General features: G+C 37.8%; 1 protein-coding gene across 6 annotated transcripts in view; it reads left to right on the forward strand.

Moving 5' to 3' along the window:
- DSTN (destrin, actin depolymerizing factor) overlaps positions 1 to 15,135 on the forward strand; it is a 1,228,633-nt gene that overhangs the window by 469,377 nt on the left and 744,121 nt on the right. The window lies entirely within an intron of this gene.

The following is a 15,135-nucleotide window of genomic DNA, read 5'->3' on the forward strand; positions in this document are numbered from 1 at the left end:
TGGAAAGGATGAGACATGGGAAAACAGACAGGCACAGGGAAACGAGATAGCAGAGCACAGCTGGGAACCCATGCCCGGCACATGTGTTTAAGGACCGCTGCCATCATGCCTGTACATGGTTGCCTTTACTGCACTAGACACTACCATGGCCACCCTCGGCAAATAGGAGGGAGGCCTGTAGTGTTGGAGAGCCTCAGGATTCGGTCCTTGGTCTTCTTCTCATCATCATTTATGCAATTCCTTTGTAAGGTCACTTGGTTTTAAATATTATCTCTTTGATGCTAACTCCCAAATTTAAACCTCTGTTTGGACCTCTTCTCTGAACCCCAGACTCACTTCCATTCAATTAATTTCTTCAACATCTCCACTGGGATATGCCAGAGAAAACTCAGCACATGTCCAAAAAACTTCTTTTCTTCTCCTACTCCTTTAGCTTGCATCTGTCATCCTCATTTCAGTTGAGTCACTCCACCCTTCCCCTTCTTCACTCTTTTCGTTTTCTCACATCTCACCTGCAGTCCATTAGAAAATCCTCCCAGTTCCATTATTAGAATACATCCAGAATCTCACCTCTTCTCTCCTCCTTTACTGCTCCTGCGCTGATTGGAGCCACCATCATCTCTCATCTGGGCTGTCGCACTAGCCCCTTGTAAAAGGCTTCCTGCATCTATCTTTGACTCCATCCACCTCTGTCATACTTTACTTTTAGCACAGCAGCCAGGGTGATCATGTTAAAATGCCAATCAGGTTTTTGTTTGAAGATGATTTTCATTGAACTTGGCTAAATAGCTAGGAATGAGATTTCTGGATTGTATGATAAGTGTATGTATAACATTGTAAGAAACTGCCAAATTATTATCCAAAAATGGTCATACATTCTGCATTCCCACCAGCAATGTATAAGAGTTCCAGTTGCTCCAATTCTTCCCCAGCAATTGGTATATTCAGGCTTTGTCTTGTTTTGTTTTCCATCTAGTAAGCGCATAGTGATAACTCGTTGTGGTTGTAAATTGTACTTCCCTAATGACAAAAATGATCTTGAACATTTTTCCATTATGGTTGTTTGCCATTGTGTATCTTCTTTGATCACGTATTTGCTGAAATCTTTTGCCCATGTAAAAACTGGGTTGCTTTATTATTATGGAGTTTTGAGAGTTCTTTTTATATTCTAGATATAAGTCCTTTATTAGATATGTTATTTACAAATATCTTCTAGTCTGTGGCTTGTCTTTTTATTTTCTTAACAGTGCCTTTCACAAAGCAGAAGTTTTTAATTTTGGTGAAGTTCAATATATCGATTTACTCTTTTATGGATCATGTTTTTCTATTCTGTTATAGCTAGGAATGTTCGATCAACTAAGGTCATAAAAATTTTTTTCTAGAAGTTTTATAGTTTTCAATTTTACCTTTATATCTGTGATCCATTTTGAGTTATGCAATTTTTAATAGCAGCTTTATTCATAATTTCTGTAACTAGAAACAACGCAATGTCCTTTAACTAAATAGTGGAGAAACAAATTGTTGTATATCCATACAATGGATATAAAAAAGAACTAAGTATCACTACATGCAATGGAAGAAATGAATTTCAAATGTATTACGTAGAGTAAAATAAGTCAGACTCACAAAGATGCATACTATATAATTCCTTTTATTTTGTATTCTGGAAAAGGCAAAGCTATAAAAATGGAAAACAGGCCTTTGCCAGGAACTGGAAACAGGGGAGAGGGGTTGACTACAAAGAGAGACAGGAGAATTTTTGGAAGTGATAGAACTGTTCCATATTTTGATTGTGGTGGTGGTTGCATGACTGTGTGTGTTTGTCAAAACTCACAGAATTGTACACAAAAAAGAATAAACTTCATACTATGTAAATTATATCTTAATAGAAAATAACTGAGTTGTACATTTGTTACAATTGATGAACTCCCAATGACACACCATTGTCACCCAAAATCCTTAGTTTACCCATAGTTGAACCCATTAGTGTTCTTTCTTGGTGCTGTACAATCTATGGGTTTAGACAAATGTATAAGGAAAGTAAGTTCATCAGTTGTAACAAATCTACTAGTGGGGGATATTGATAATGGGGGATGCTATGCAACAGTGGAGGCAGAGTTTTATAGGGTATCTCTATACCTTTCTCTCAATTTTTCTGTGAATCTGAAACTGATCTAATAAACACTTTTAAAAATAACTAAAATAAATCATTACTTCCTAAATAATAAAGATTAAATAAGATCATTAATACCTTGGCTCGAAACACTTCTTCTGGGAATGAAATTTTAAAAATTAAAAGAAAATACAGTAGCATCTGCTGGACACATCATAAACTACTAGCTTAAGGTAGTTAATAGTTTTAGCATTAGACTGTGTGACATTACTTTTGATGACATTGCAGTTTTGCAAAAAATGGTACAATCTTAGAAATTAACAAGCAAGCACTGCATGAAAATTAAAGTAGACTCAGAAATGAGAGTGGCAAAGTCCAATCTGATTTGAAGAATCGAGAAGTTGTGGCATTGCCCAACAAGACACCTGTCAACCTTAAATAATGAGGTTCAGAAAATACGATTAAGTATGAAGTTTATTTGAGCACAAAGCTTGAGAACGGCCTCCACAGAAACACCAATTCCAAATAAATGGGATCAGCATTCCAAAGTGGAAAAATTAAAGTTTTACTTATATAGGCAGAGACAGAGAAGTTCCAGCAGGATTACAATTTCTTTCTTCTTTTTCTTTCCTTTTTTTTTTTTTGTGTGTGTGTGTGTTTTGAGATGGAGTCTCACTCTGTCACCCAGGCTGGAGTGCAGTGACCCAATTTTGCCTCACTGCAACCTCCGCCTCCTGGGTTCAAGTGATTCTTGTGCCTCAGCCTCCTGAGTACCTGAGTACCTCCTCCAGGCAAGCACCACCACACCTGGCTAATTTTTGTATTTCTAGTAGAAGCGGAGTTCCACCATGTTGCCCAGGCTGGTCTCTAACTCCTGACCACAGGTGATCCACCTGCCTTGGCCTCCAAAAGTGCTGGGATTACAGGCATTAGCCACCATGCCCGGCTAGGATTACATTTTCTGTACAAGATCAGTGCATATGCCATGGAGATTCAATTGATTATAGATTGCTACATTCCAAGGAAGATTAGTTTATTACTCCATGAGGAGGAGCAATGATCTGAGGAGGTCTCTTTTCTCTGGTACCATTTAATCTTAATTATTTACAGGAAACAAAAAAGGCAGAGGTTGCAGCCATATGCCACGTGACTCGAGCTGCATAGGTATATTCCTCTCAAGGCTTGGAATGATTTAAGTTTCGACAGCTTTAAGTTTGAATTATTTAATTTCACATTTGCCCCTGTTTGATTTTTTATTTTTATGGATTTTTGGGGAACAGGTGGTATTTGGTTACATAAGTAAGTTTTTTAGTGACAATTTGTGAGATTTTGGTGGACCCAGCGTCTTAGCAATATACAATGAACCCAATGTGTAGTCTTTTATCCCTCATCCCCCTCCCACCCTTTCCCTTGAGTCTTCAAAGTCAATTGTATCATTCTTATGACTTCATATCCTCATAGCTTAGCTCCCACTTGTGGTAAGAACATATGGTATTTGGTTTTCCATTCCTGAGTTACTTCACTTAGAATAGTAGTCTCCAGTTACAACCAGGTTGCTGAGAGCAATGAGACAAGAGAAAGAAATAAAGGGCATCCAAACTGGTAAAGAGGAAGTCAAACTGTTGCTGTTTGTTGATGATGTTATTGTATACCTAGAAAACCCTAAAGACTCCTCCAAAAAGCTCCTAGAATGGATAAAGGAATTCAGCAAAGCTTCAGGATACAAAATTAGTGTACACAAATAAGTAGCTCTGCTATACACCAACAGTGGCCAAGTTGAGGATCAAATCAAGAACTCAACCCCTTTTACAATAGCTGCAAAAAAAGTAAAATACTTAGGAATATACCTAGCCAAGGATGTGAAAGACCTCTACATGGAAAACCACAAAACACTGCTGAAAGAAGTCATAGATGACACAAACAAATGGAAACACATCCCATGCTCATGGATGGGTAGAATCAATATTGTAAAAATGACCATACTGCCAAAAGCAATCTACAGATTCAATGCAATCCCCATCTAAATAACACCATCATTCCTCCCATAACTAGAAAAAACATTTTCCACTTGAAATTGAGCTCTTTCAAAGAAAGGATTGTAGATGAACTCAAATGGTTTTGCCTCCTTTTATGTTCAGGAGCTTAGTCTGTGTCTTCAGGAATGCTCATTCCCAGTGTCATGTTTCAGAGTAGGGGTTTGGGGAGAAGGAAGTTTTCAGGCTGCAAAGCTGATGAGATATATATCAAATTTAAAGTAACAGGAAGGAAGTGACTTTGTATCTGCATCTTTCATTAATGCAATTATTTGAGTGACCATTATTTTAGTTTGTTCATTTGTGTGTTGTGTGTTGACTTCATTGTGAACAAGTGCCACAGCAGCAATAAAGACAAAAACAGGACAACACACACACATAATTATAATTCCGAGAATAAGTAACAGCTAGCGCCACCAAGTTTCACAAGATCTAAACAAGCTTCTTAACCAATTATTTTGAGAAGTTGTTGGATGTGAAACATTAGTTATTTGGGCTTCTATATCAGCCACTAATTTAGTGATGCTATCTGATTCATCTAGAATATAGATGCCAGACTCAGTCTTTATGACAGTGCAGGCTCCCCTCTGGCTGCGGTGAGTATGTCCAAAGGGATCCAGTTCTGTAAGACAACCTTTCTCATAAAAGCAACTTCATTATTTAATGAGATAATGAGATACCCGTGTAGCTATTATTTAGGGTCTTTTTGTGTAATTGGTTGGGGCCTCTTATGCTAGTTGTGGCTAAAAGATGGAAGCTTAATGATCATCTCAATGGAATACATAACAAACTCACTGAAATTGTAAATACAGAAGATTTTCAGGCTTTAAAAGGGTATGAACTATTTGACTTTGTGTCCAGGCAAAACTCAAAAGAACACCTTCCTAACATCCTGGGAGTAATCAAGGCCATAGATTGGTACCACATACCTAAGACATTTCATTTGGAGCCTAATAAGTACCTGGTTATTGTGCCCATTCAGGGACACGTCACTCAGCACTGTGTAATATAATGGTGTGTGAACATACTGTTCCTTGGGACTACTCCTTGTCTCTAGTGCTATTGGGCCATGTGTTTTTGGTGTAGTTCTTTGGTCTCTACCATAAAAAGGAGAGCTGACTAAGCTGACCAAAAGAGGGGATAAGCCAGATACAACCATTTGTGTTATATTATCAATTTGTGTTATACCATCCCCAAATTGAAGTGTCTTATCTCTCAGTTGGGGTGGAGCCAGCACTAAAGCTAACAAACTGGTCTCTTTTACCAAAAGGCTCTTCCCAGCCATTCGCTTTGTAAAGAGTTATCAATAGGGCAGTGATGCACACCATCCTTAGTCATACTAGTGCTAAGCCTTGGTGACCCTTCCTGAGAAACACAGATATATTTCTCATATTTTATCCTATTTTGTCTTTGGAAAAGAGATACACACATAGCAGGCCAGAGCCACTGAAAAGGGGCATGAGGTCGAATATTCAAAATGTGACTTTAAAAAAATGTTTGTTTCATTATCATTATTTTTTTGAGGCAGGGTCTTGCTCTGTTGCCCATGCTGGAGTGCCGTGGTATGATCTCAGCTCACCGCAGCCTCAATCTCCTGGGCTCAAGTGATCTTCCCACTTCAGCCTCCCAAGTAGCTGGGACTGTAGACACATATCACCATACTTGGCTAATTTCTTTTGTATTTTTTGTAGAGACAGGGTTTCACCATGTTGCCCAGATTAGTCATGAACTCCTGGCCTCAAGCAATCCACCCACCTTAGCCTCCTAAAGTTCCAGGACTACAGGCATGAGCTACCGCGCCCAGCCAAAAAAGTGCTTTTTTTTTTCTTTTATTTTCTTTTTTTGGTAATCTATTAACACAGTCCTGAGTCCGTTGCCAGTAGGGGTTTGCTTAATGGGCAACAGCTGGTAATAGCAGCAACAAAATATGAGAACTAAGGATGAAAAGAAAAAAAATTTAGTGGGAACTTGCACAGGAAGACTTTCTCCATCTGTTAACAAGTATTAATATTAAGCAATAGTGTAGATACTGGTGTGATCTGGTGCCTTGGGAACGCTGACTATCTCAGATGTTGTCTTCTTATCTTTGTTGTTTCTGTAGAATTTTAATTTTAGATCACCTGTTTGAGATGACGTCCAAATTTGACTTATGACTTCACATCCTCATAGCTTAGCTCCCACTTATGAGTAAGAACAGATGGTATTTGGTTTTCCATTCCTGAGTTACTTCACTAAGAATAGTAATCTCCAGTTACAACCAGGTTGCTGAGAGCAATGAGACAAGAGAAAGAAATAAAGGGCATCCAAATTGGTAAAGAGGAAGTCAAACTGTTGCTGTTTGCTGATGATATTGTACACCTAGAAAACCCTAAAGACTCCTCCAAAAAGCTCCTAGAATTTAAAGGCAGCTGTCTTTAAATGGATGATGGGCATCCAGGAATTGATACCTTTTAGCTTAATGACAAAAGGTTTGGTCAGGAGCAACTTATAAAGCCCCTTTCACCTTAATTGGACGGAGTCCTTTGAGAGACATTGTTCCCAAAAGACAAAATCTCCTGGTTGAAGTCTGTGGGCCTTAGTTTTTGGTCTCCCGGGAGCTCACTGTGGAAAGAGTCTTTTACTTAATTACAGTTTTTAGTTAGCTGCCTTGTAAAGCCTCTACAATAATAAAACATATCTCCTTTGAATATCATAGATTCACAACTTCCTAGAGACAATTTTATAGGCCTGCCTGTTGTAATTTCAAATGGATACAGCTGGTGTTTACCAAAAGGGGTCACTCTTAGGTTAAGCAAAACCAGTGAAAGAGTCTTTGGCCAAAAATTGTTAAGACCTCAGTTAATTTTGCCACCTGAATTTTGGTTGTTCCATTTTTTGTGTTCCACTAACTCATATGACTGGGGGTGATATGCGCAATGGAAATGTTACAGAATGGGCCAGATTTTGATTGTTTGTCCAGTAAAGTGAGTATCTCTGTTCGTTTGAGGTTCTAGGTTAAGACCCCAAGTTGGAACAATTTTTTCTTAGAGAATTTTACTTACTGCTAAGGTTTCTGCTATTCTGCATGGATAGCTTTTACTCAAAGAGAAAACATGCAGACGATCACTAGACTGTACTTGCATTCTTGTGAGGGTGATAGCTGAATAATATCTAGTTGTCATACCTCAAAACGGCCTTCTTACAAAGGAGGATGACCTTGAGAACTATGTAAAGGTTTCCCTAAATTATGTTGTAGGCAGATGTGGCAGCGATTCGTGTACCTTATGAGCAACAGTTGAAGATTTCCAATAACATTGTTTCGATCAACAACAATATTTCCAATAAAAAATATTGTAATCATCTTATTGGGGCTCCCATGAATTAACCCATGCACATAAGCTAGGAAAGAGGACTGTAATTTGTTTGTGAGTATGGGTAAACCATTTGGTCTTTATCATAGCCCAGTCTCAGAGGAGTACATTTGCCCAATTTTCTTGTTCTGTTTTTGGAGCTTTGGATTGAGCTAATTGTTTATTAAAAAATCAAGTGCTTCCTTAAAAGCTAAAATGGGTTGATTTTCTTATTCAGATACATTTAGGGCAGCCCTTTCTGTTATACTATCTGCCAATTGATTTCCATTGCTTTTTGGCTTTCTGGGGTGTTTTACTTTGAATGACCTGGAAGTTTGACAACGACTAATGATTTTGGCAATGGTATGGCTTCCAATAATTCTGAAACAAGGTGTCCATTTTCAATGAACTGATTGGAAAAGGCTAAATTACTCCTTGTTTTCATAGCATTCCAAAGTCACAAGCAACTCCGAAAGCATGTCGGCTATCTGTATAAATATTAGCAGTTATTTCTTTTGCCGATTGACAGGTTCTAATTATATTGATTCTGCTCGTTGAGTCAAGCTTGTTCCTGAAAGATAAGCACTTTCTGTTTCTTCAGTCAAAAATGCTATAGCATAACCTGTGTGAAAAATTCCAGATTCATCCTTTAAGTAAGAGCCATCTGTAAACCAAATAACATCAGTAAGGTGGGATTTTTACAGGTCAGTCCTAGAAGAGAGAAGCTGGTTTGTTAAGATTATGCAATCATGTAACATTTCATCTGAAAGCAGGAGTAGAAGTATGGCAATATTTAGATTATTACATCTGGAGGCTGTAATATGGAGAGCAGAAAGAAGAACATCATAAGAAGCCAGTATACTAAGTGAATAGTGTTGAGTGTGGTATAAATTTAGAAGCATTTCCATAGAATGTGGAACAAAGACAGTGAGGGGAGATCTTGTCACTATTTCTTTAGTTGCTTTTATTCATAAAGTGACAATTATTGCTTTCATGCAAAGTGGCAATTCTTTAGCCACAGGTTCAGTTGTTGACTATAGCTACAGTTCTAATTTGATCTCTGTGTTTTTCAGTCAAAATGGCTAAGGTATTTCCCTGATTTTTCATGAACAATGAAAATGAAATATTATAATTTGGATGTCCTAAGGCTGGGGCATCTATAAGACTTCTTAAAAATTTCTTTTGGGGCTGGGCGCGGTGTCTCAAGCCTGCAATCTCAGCACTTTGGGAGGCCGAGACGGGCGGATCACGAGGTCAGGAGATCGAGACCATCCTGGCTAACACGGTGAAACCCCGTCTCTACTAAAAAATACAAAAAACTAGCCGGGCGAGGTGGCGAGCGCCTGTAGTCCCAGCTACTCGGGAGGCTGAGGCAGGAGAATGGCGTGAACCCGGGAGGCGGAGCTTGCAGTGAGCTGAGATCCGGCCATTGCACTCCAGCCTGGGCGACAGAGCGAGACTCTGTCTCAAAAAAAAAAAAAAAAAAAAAAAAAAATTCTTTTGATGTCAACTGATTTTCATCTGTTCATTCCAGGGGGTCTGGCTTGTCTTGTTTTAAAAGAGTTTATAAATATTAAGTTTTTAAGGAGAAGCTTAGAATCCAATTTCTGCCATATTCAGTCAACACCAAAAATTTTCTCACTTGCTTCTTAGTTTTTTAGGGTAGAGAAGACCAATATTCCTTTTATTCCACCCATATTAATATAAAGGGCTTCCTCTGATATTAGGTGACATAAATATTTAACTTGTTTTTGATAGAACTTTAGTTTTTCCTTTGAAACTTGCATCACTTTAAAGCTCATTGTTGTAACTCCAACCTCTATGGAGGCTTTCCTATCTCTTGAGAAGAGAAGTAAATTGTCTACGTGCTGTATCCAGGTGGATTTCTTAGCAAAGTTGACATCTGATAGGTCTGCTTTTAGTATTTGTAAAAAATAAGTTGAACTCTCACTATATCCCTGAGGCATAACTTCCATGTGTATTGTCTGTCTGTTCCAGTGAAAGCAAAGAGAAATCCACCATCTTTATCCACAGGAATGCTAAAGAATGCACTTATCTAGGCCTACCACAGTGAAGAATTCACCTTCAGTTGGGATGGCAGTCAACAACATACAAAGGTTTGGTACCACTGGATGTTGAGGAATGGCTACATTATTACTTGCTCTCAGGTTCTGTACAAATCTCCACTTTCCACTATTTGGCTTTCTTATGGGGAGAATTGAAGTGTTACATCGGTTTGTACAATGAATAATCAAGCCTCCTTTTATGTAATTCAAAATTATGTGTTTTATCCCTTCCAAGACTTCTGAAAGGGTATTGTTTAAGGTTTGAAAGAGGTTCTAATGGATTTATTTACATTTTAATTGGTACTATTTTTATTTTTTGTAGAAATAGGAGCTTGCTTTGTTTGCTGGTCTCAAGCTCTTGGCCTCAAGTGATCCTCCCACCTTGGCCTCCCGTAATGCTGGGATTACAGGCATGAGCCACCACACCTAGTCTATCAGGTACTATTTTTAACAACCCTTGTCATTCTTCATTATTTATGGAGTTTCCTCCATGGCAATATGAATTGCAATTTGTGAATTAGAAAGATCAGATTTCAAAATTTTTTTGAACCTAATAATTCTATTTTATCTTTTAATTCTGAATACACTTCCCCCCTTTTGAAAGAGAGAGATGTGGACACTTATTTGTAAAATTCTAAAAAGTCTTCATCTATCAAGTGGATGGGGGATGAGGAAACCAAGAGGGAAACATATGTTTAGGAGATCTAACTGAAAAACTATAGTTTGAGATTTTTATACAGATATAGGGGTATTTATTAAACCTACCACTTGTATTGCTTTTTTACTCCCAGGAATGAGACCTTGTAATAAGGTGGGATTTGTCACTGATAATGTAGTCTTAGTATTAAAAAGAGCTGGTGCTAGTCCTTCATTTAAATTACTTTCAATTTTCCCAAGATATTACTGAGGATAAAAGAGAAAGTCCCTTTGATTTCCTCGGATCATTCCTATTCTTCTCTTCCTTTGACCTGCTGCTGTTCTATTTAAAATTTGTATAATCCTTTTGAAATGTTCAGGCTTTTTTTTTCAGTATTTGGAAAATGAGAGATTAGGTCAGCTTTGGGGCTTATTAGGTAGGCTGTTTAGGGGTTAAAAATTTGTTGGATAATTGTTTTAGTCGTAAACTCATGATCTTATTTGCTTCTCCTTTCTGTTTAACTTTCCCTTTCTTTCCTTCCTTAGTTAGGGTACAGGGTATTTGAACAGCAAAATTAACTAGATCATGAGTTTGAGAGGTAGCCCAACGAGTGATGTCTCTTTATTATAGTGACCAATTCTTTGTGTAATTCATTTATTAGTTCATCATTTTGATGGTTAGCATAAATTTCTTCTGATAGACCTGAATATTGTTTAAATGTTGTTTTCAAATATTTTCTAGTATGATATTACTGACTCATCAAGATTTTGTCAACATTGTTGTGTTTTGTTCCAATCATCTACTCTTTGGAAAATTAACCCATTATGCCGGAGACTGCAATTTTTTGATTTTTTGCATGAGTGAGAAATCAGACCTTGGCAATGACCTTGAGCAATAGGATATAAAAACTTCCACATGCTTAATGTTCCAATAATGGAACACTAGGCATAAATGGGTTAAGGGGATAATGTGTAGTGAAGTTTTGGCAGTCTTGCAGGCCCATTTACTATCACCTTTAGAAAATTCACGTAAGTATTCTAAAGTATTCCTTCAATTTTTCTTTGCTATCCAATCCTTGGCTTTACTTTATGACACCAACATGTGAACCAATTGATATAAATCAGAGAATCTGGGGCCATAAGTTCAAGTGTTTAATTCACATTCTCCAGAAAATTCCTTAGGGTGTAGAAGAGAATCTGAGAATTCTTTAGTTATTCCTTTAACAATAACAATAACAACAACAACAACAACAGCAACAACAAACCATTAAAAAGTAGGCAAAGAACATCAACAGACATTTTTCAAGAGAAGACATACAAATGGCCAATAAACATATAAAAAAACCCACAACATCACTCATCATCAGAGAAATGCAAATAAAAACCACAATGAGATACCATTTCACATCAGTCAGAATGGCTGTTATTAACAAGTCAAAAAACAACAGATGTTGGCAAGGTTGTGGAGGAAAGAACGTATATACTGTTGGTGGGAATGTAAATTAGTTCAGCCACTGTGGAAAGCAGTTTAGAAATTTCTCAGAGAAGTACCATTTGATGAAACAACCCCATTGAGGAGTATATATCCAAAGAAAAATAAATCATTCAACGAAAAAGACAGCCGTGCTCTTATGCTTATTGTAGCACTATTCACAACAGCAAAGACATGGAATCAACCTGGGTGCTCATTATCAGTGGACTGGATAAAGAAAATGTGGTACATATACACAATGTTATACTATGCAGCCACAAAAAGAATAAAATTATGTCCTTAGTAGCAATATGGATGGAGCTACATCCATATCACTTGGGCCATTATCCCAAGTGAATTAACGCAGAAACGGAAAACCAAATACCTCATGTTCTCACTTTTAAGTGGGAGTTAAACATTGGACACACAGAGACATAAAGATGGGAACAACAGACACTGGGGACACCAAAAGTCGGCAGTGAAGGAGGAGTAAGGGCTACAAAACTACCTATTGGGTACTATGCTCACTATTTGACTGAAGGGATCAATAGAAGCCCGAGCCTTAGCATCCTGCAACATACCCATGCAACAAACCGCATGTGTACTCCTGAGTCCAAAACAACAATAAAATAATATGCCTCTAAGTTCTACTTTTGACAGTGGTTGGTAAACCAAGGCAGATTCTCCCTACTCGACACGGAGTATTCCTGAAATAGAGCCAGAACAGCAGAAGGAAGAAAAGGAGGAGGGGAAGGTAAGTCTGGACAAGGAAGTTCTGAAAAAAAGAGGAGCTGAAGAAGGGGGAGAGATTTTGGCAGTCTTTTTAAATTCAGAAATAGTTTTAGACAATCTTTCGTGTTCCCGTTGCAAAGAAATGAGTTCTGTTTTTGTTTTTTGTTTTTTGTTTTTTTAAAGACAGGTTCTCATTCTGTTGTCCAGGGCTGAAGTACAATTGCACAACCACAGCTTACTGTTGCCTTGATCTCCTGGGATTAAGCAATCCTCCCACTTCAGCCTCCCAAGTAGTGGGAACTGCAGGCACATACCATCACACTCAGCTAAGTTTTTAAATTTTTTGTGGAGATGAGTTCCCACTGTGTTGCCCAGCTGGTTTTAAATTTCTAGGTTAAAGTGATCATCCACCTCGGCCTCCCAAAGTGCTGGGATTACAGACATGAGCCACCATGCGCAGCCAAGAAGTGACTTTATCAGAACCTCTTTAAGAAGTTTCCAAGTCCCATTTAAATAGGTTTGTCTTCCAGTAATCGCCTACAAAGCAGGACAGGAACAAAATAAATAAAAATAAAATAACTCTCCAAGTTATTCTGTTTCATTTTAGAGTTGGCCTTTTCTATTTGAGTGTAAAGGTAAATTAGTGTAGGTATTCAAAGGTACCCCCTTTTAATCATTGTAATTTGGGGTAATCATGAGTTATGTGAGACCATTTAAAAATATATTTGCGTGTATGAGACACAAATCTAGCTGGTGTTTCCACAGGTGGATCTTTTCTGGAGGAAGAAGACTTGCTTTTAGAAGCATTATTGCTCATAATTTAGACTCTTCTTTTGAATGACCAAAATGACCTGGGGGGTATGTCTTGAATCGAGTGTGATGCTTGTGAAAATAGCTCCGCAAGGGGCCATCCTTGAGTCAGTTCTTTCCTTTTACATGTCTTGGTGGTTCGAAGAGACTTGGGTGCTTAAGGCACCAGGTGGTCAACCTTTTTGTGTGCCCACTGGATTAAACAAGGTTCCCAGCATATTCTTCCTAAGGGGTTCTCTGTGAGAACATTTTACATTGCAAGCAATAAACTCCCATAGTTCCAGGAGATTTTAGTCACCTAAGGTGCCTTTCGGTCAGGAGAAATTGTCTCTTATCTTCTAGGCTCATAGCCTTTTACAATTTTGATCACTCACAACAAATTTGTCAATTGAACCAAGCTTCAGAATCTGGCCAGGTTTAAAGATTATATGTATTTTTTGCTTAAGTCACAAAGATTCATTTCTACTTTTCAAAGAGAAACTGTTTTCTGCCTGACCAAAATTCGGAATGAGAGAAATGGTTGAAAAACTCTAAGGAATAATTTCAAACAAAATTTTAATTTCAGAGAAAAGTGAAAATTACAAATCCACAATTAGCAGACTTTTTAGAGAATAAAAAATGAAGCTTCTACCTTGCAGTAGAACTTCAATTCCAACCCCACTAAGTTAGGAATGTGTGTAGCTCAAATAAAGTCTGTATCCTCAACCAAGGCCAGGAGAATTCACACCTGAGAGAGGCCTTACCAGATTCCTTGTGACTCCAGTGAAGTCAGATGAATGTTGGTCATCCTGGTACCAAGGCTTCAGTTGTCAGTGAAGTGATGGGGGTTGCTGGAGGTCTGATTCAGATCCCTTCATGGTTGCCAAAATGTCAACCTTACATAACAAGATTCAGAAAATACGGCTCATTATAGAATTTATTCTAGTGCAAAGCTTGAGGATGGCCAGCCAGAAACAGAGACTCCAAATGAATGGAGCCAGTGTTCCTAAGTGGAGAAGCTACAGCTTCATTTATATGGGCAGAGACAGAAATTTTAGCAGGATTACGTCTTCCATAAATGACCAGTGCATATGCCATGGTGATTTGATTGGTTACAGATTGCTACATTCCAAGGAAGATTACTTTATTACTCTGTGAGGGGAGAAAAAATGGTCTGAAGGAGTCCCATCTCTGGTGCCATTTAGTCTTAATTGTTTGCAGAAAAAAAAGACAGAAGTAGTAGCTGCATGTCACATGACTCACGTCACATAGCAATGTTACTCTCAAGGCTTAGAATAAAGTTTCAGCAGCTTTAAGTTTGAATTATTTAATTTTACATACCCATTTTGTTAAAAAGTAATTGTGATTATTTAGACTCCTTAGTCTTTTGTGACTACGGAGTGGTGGTGGTGTGACTAAGGACCATTATTGGGGTCAACTCATTGTAATTCATACAACAGGTACTTTCCTAAACTTAGGAAGAGGGCAGAGACACTGAATAGCCAGAATAAAAGAACAAATGTTCCCATTATGATGTAAGCTCTGCAAGCTTCAGTTTACTCATAAAGTGGAACTACCAATAGCATCTACGTTTCAAGGCTATGTTGAAAATGAAATGATCTAAAGCTTAGGAAACAGTTAGCTGAGTGCCACATACTCAAAGTGCTCGAGGTAATCTAAATAGGTATCTTATTTTTAAGATGAAAATAACCCAGCTGAAATGTATAGGAGGTGTAGATTGTTGAATTCATCAAGAGCAATTCATCAAGAACACTTACATCTCATACACACCGCAGCTACCTTCAGAGGTAAAATTTTCATAAGGTCCTTAATAAATTAGAGTTGAATTTAATTATTTGTTGAGTATTCCATTAACATAAAGAATAAGACCATCTCTTCCATTGAATGTCTTATAATCCCAAAGGGGTGATAATTAATACAAAAAGTAGAATCTGATTGTTTGCTC

The sequence above is a fragment of the Macaca thibetana genome, chromosome 10 (assembly GCF_024542745.1).
Source record: "Macaca thibetana thibetana isolate TM-01 chromosome 10, ASM2454274v1, whole genome shotgun sequence".
NCBI classification, from domain to species: Eukaryota; Metazoa; Chordata; class Mammalia; order Primates; family Cercopithecidae; genus Macaca; species Macaca thibetana.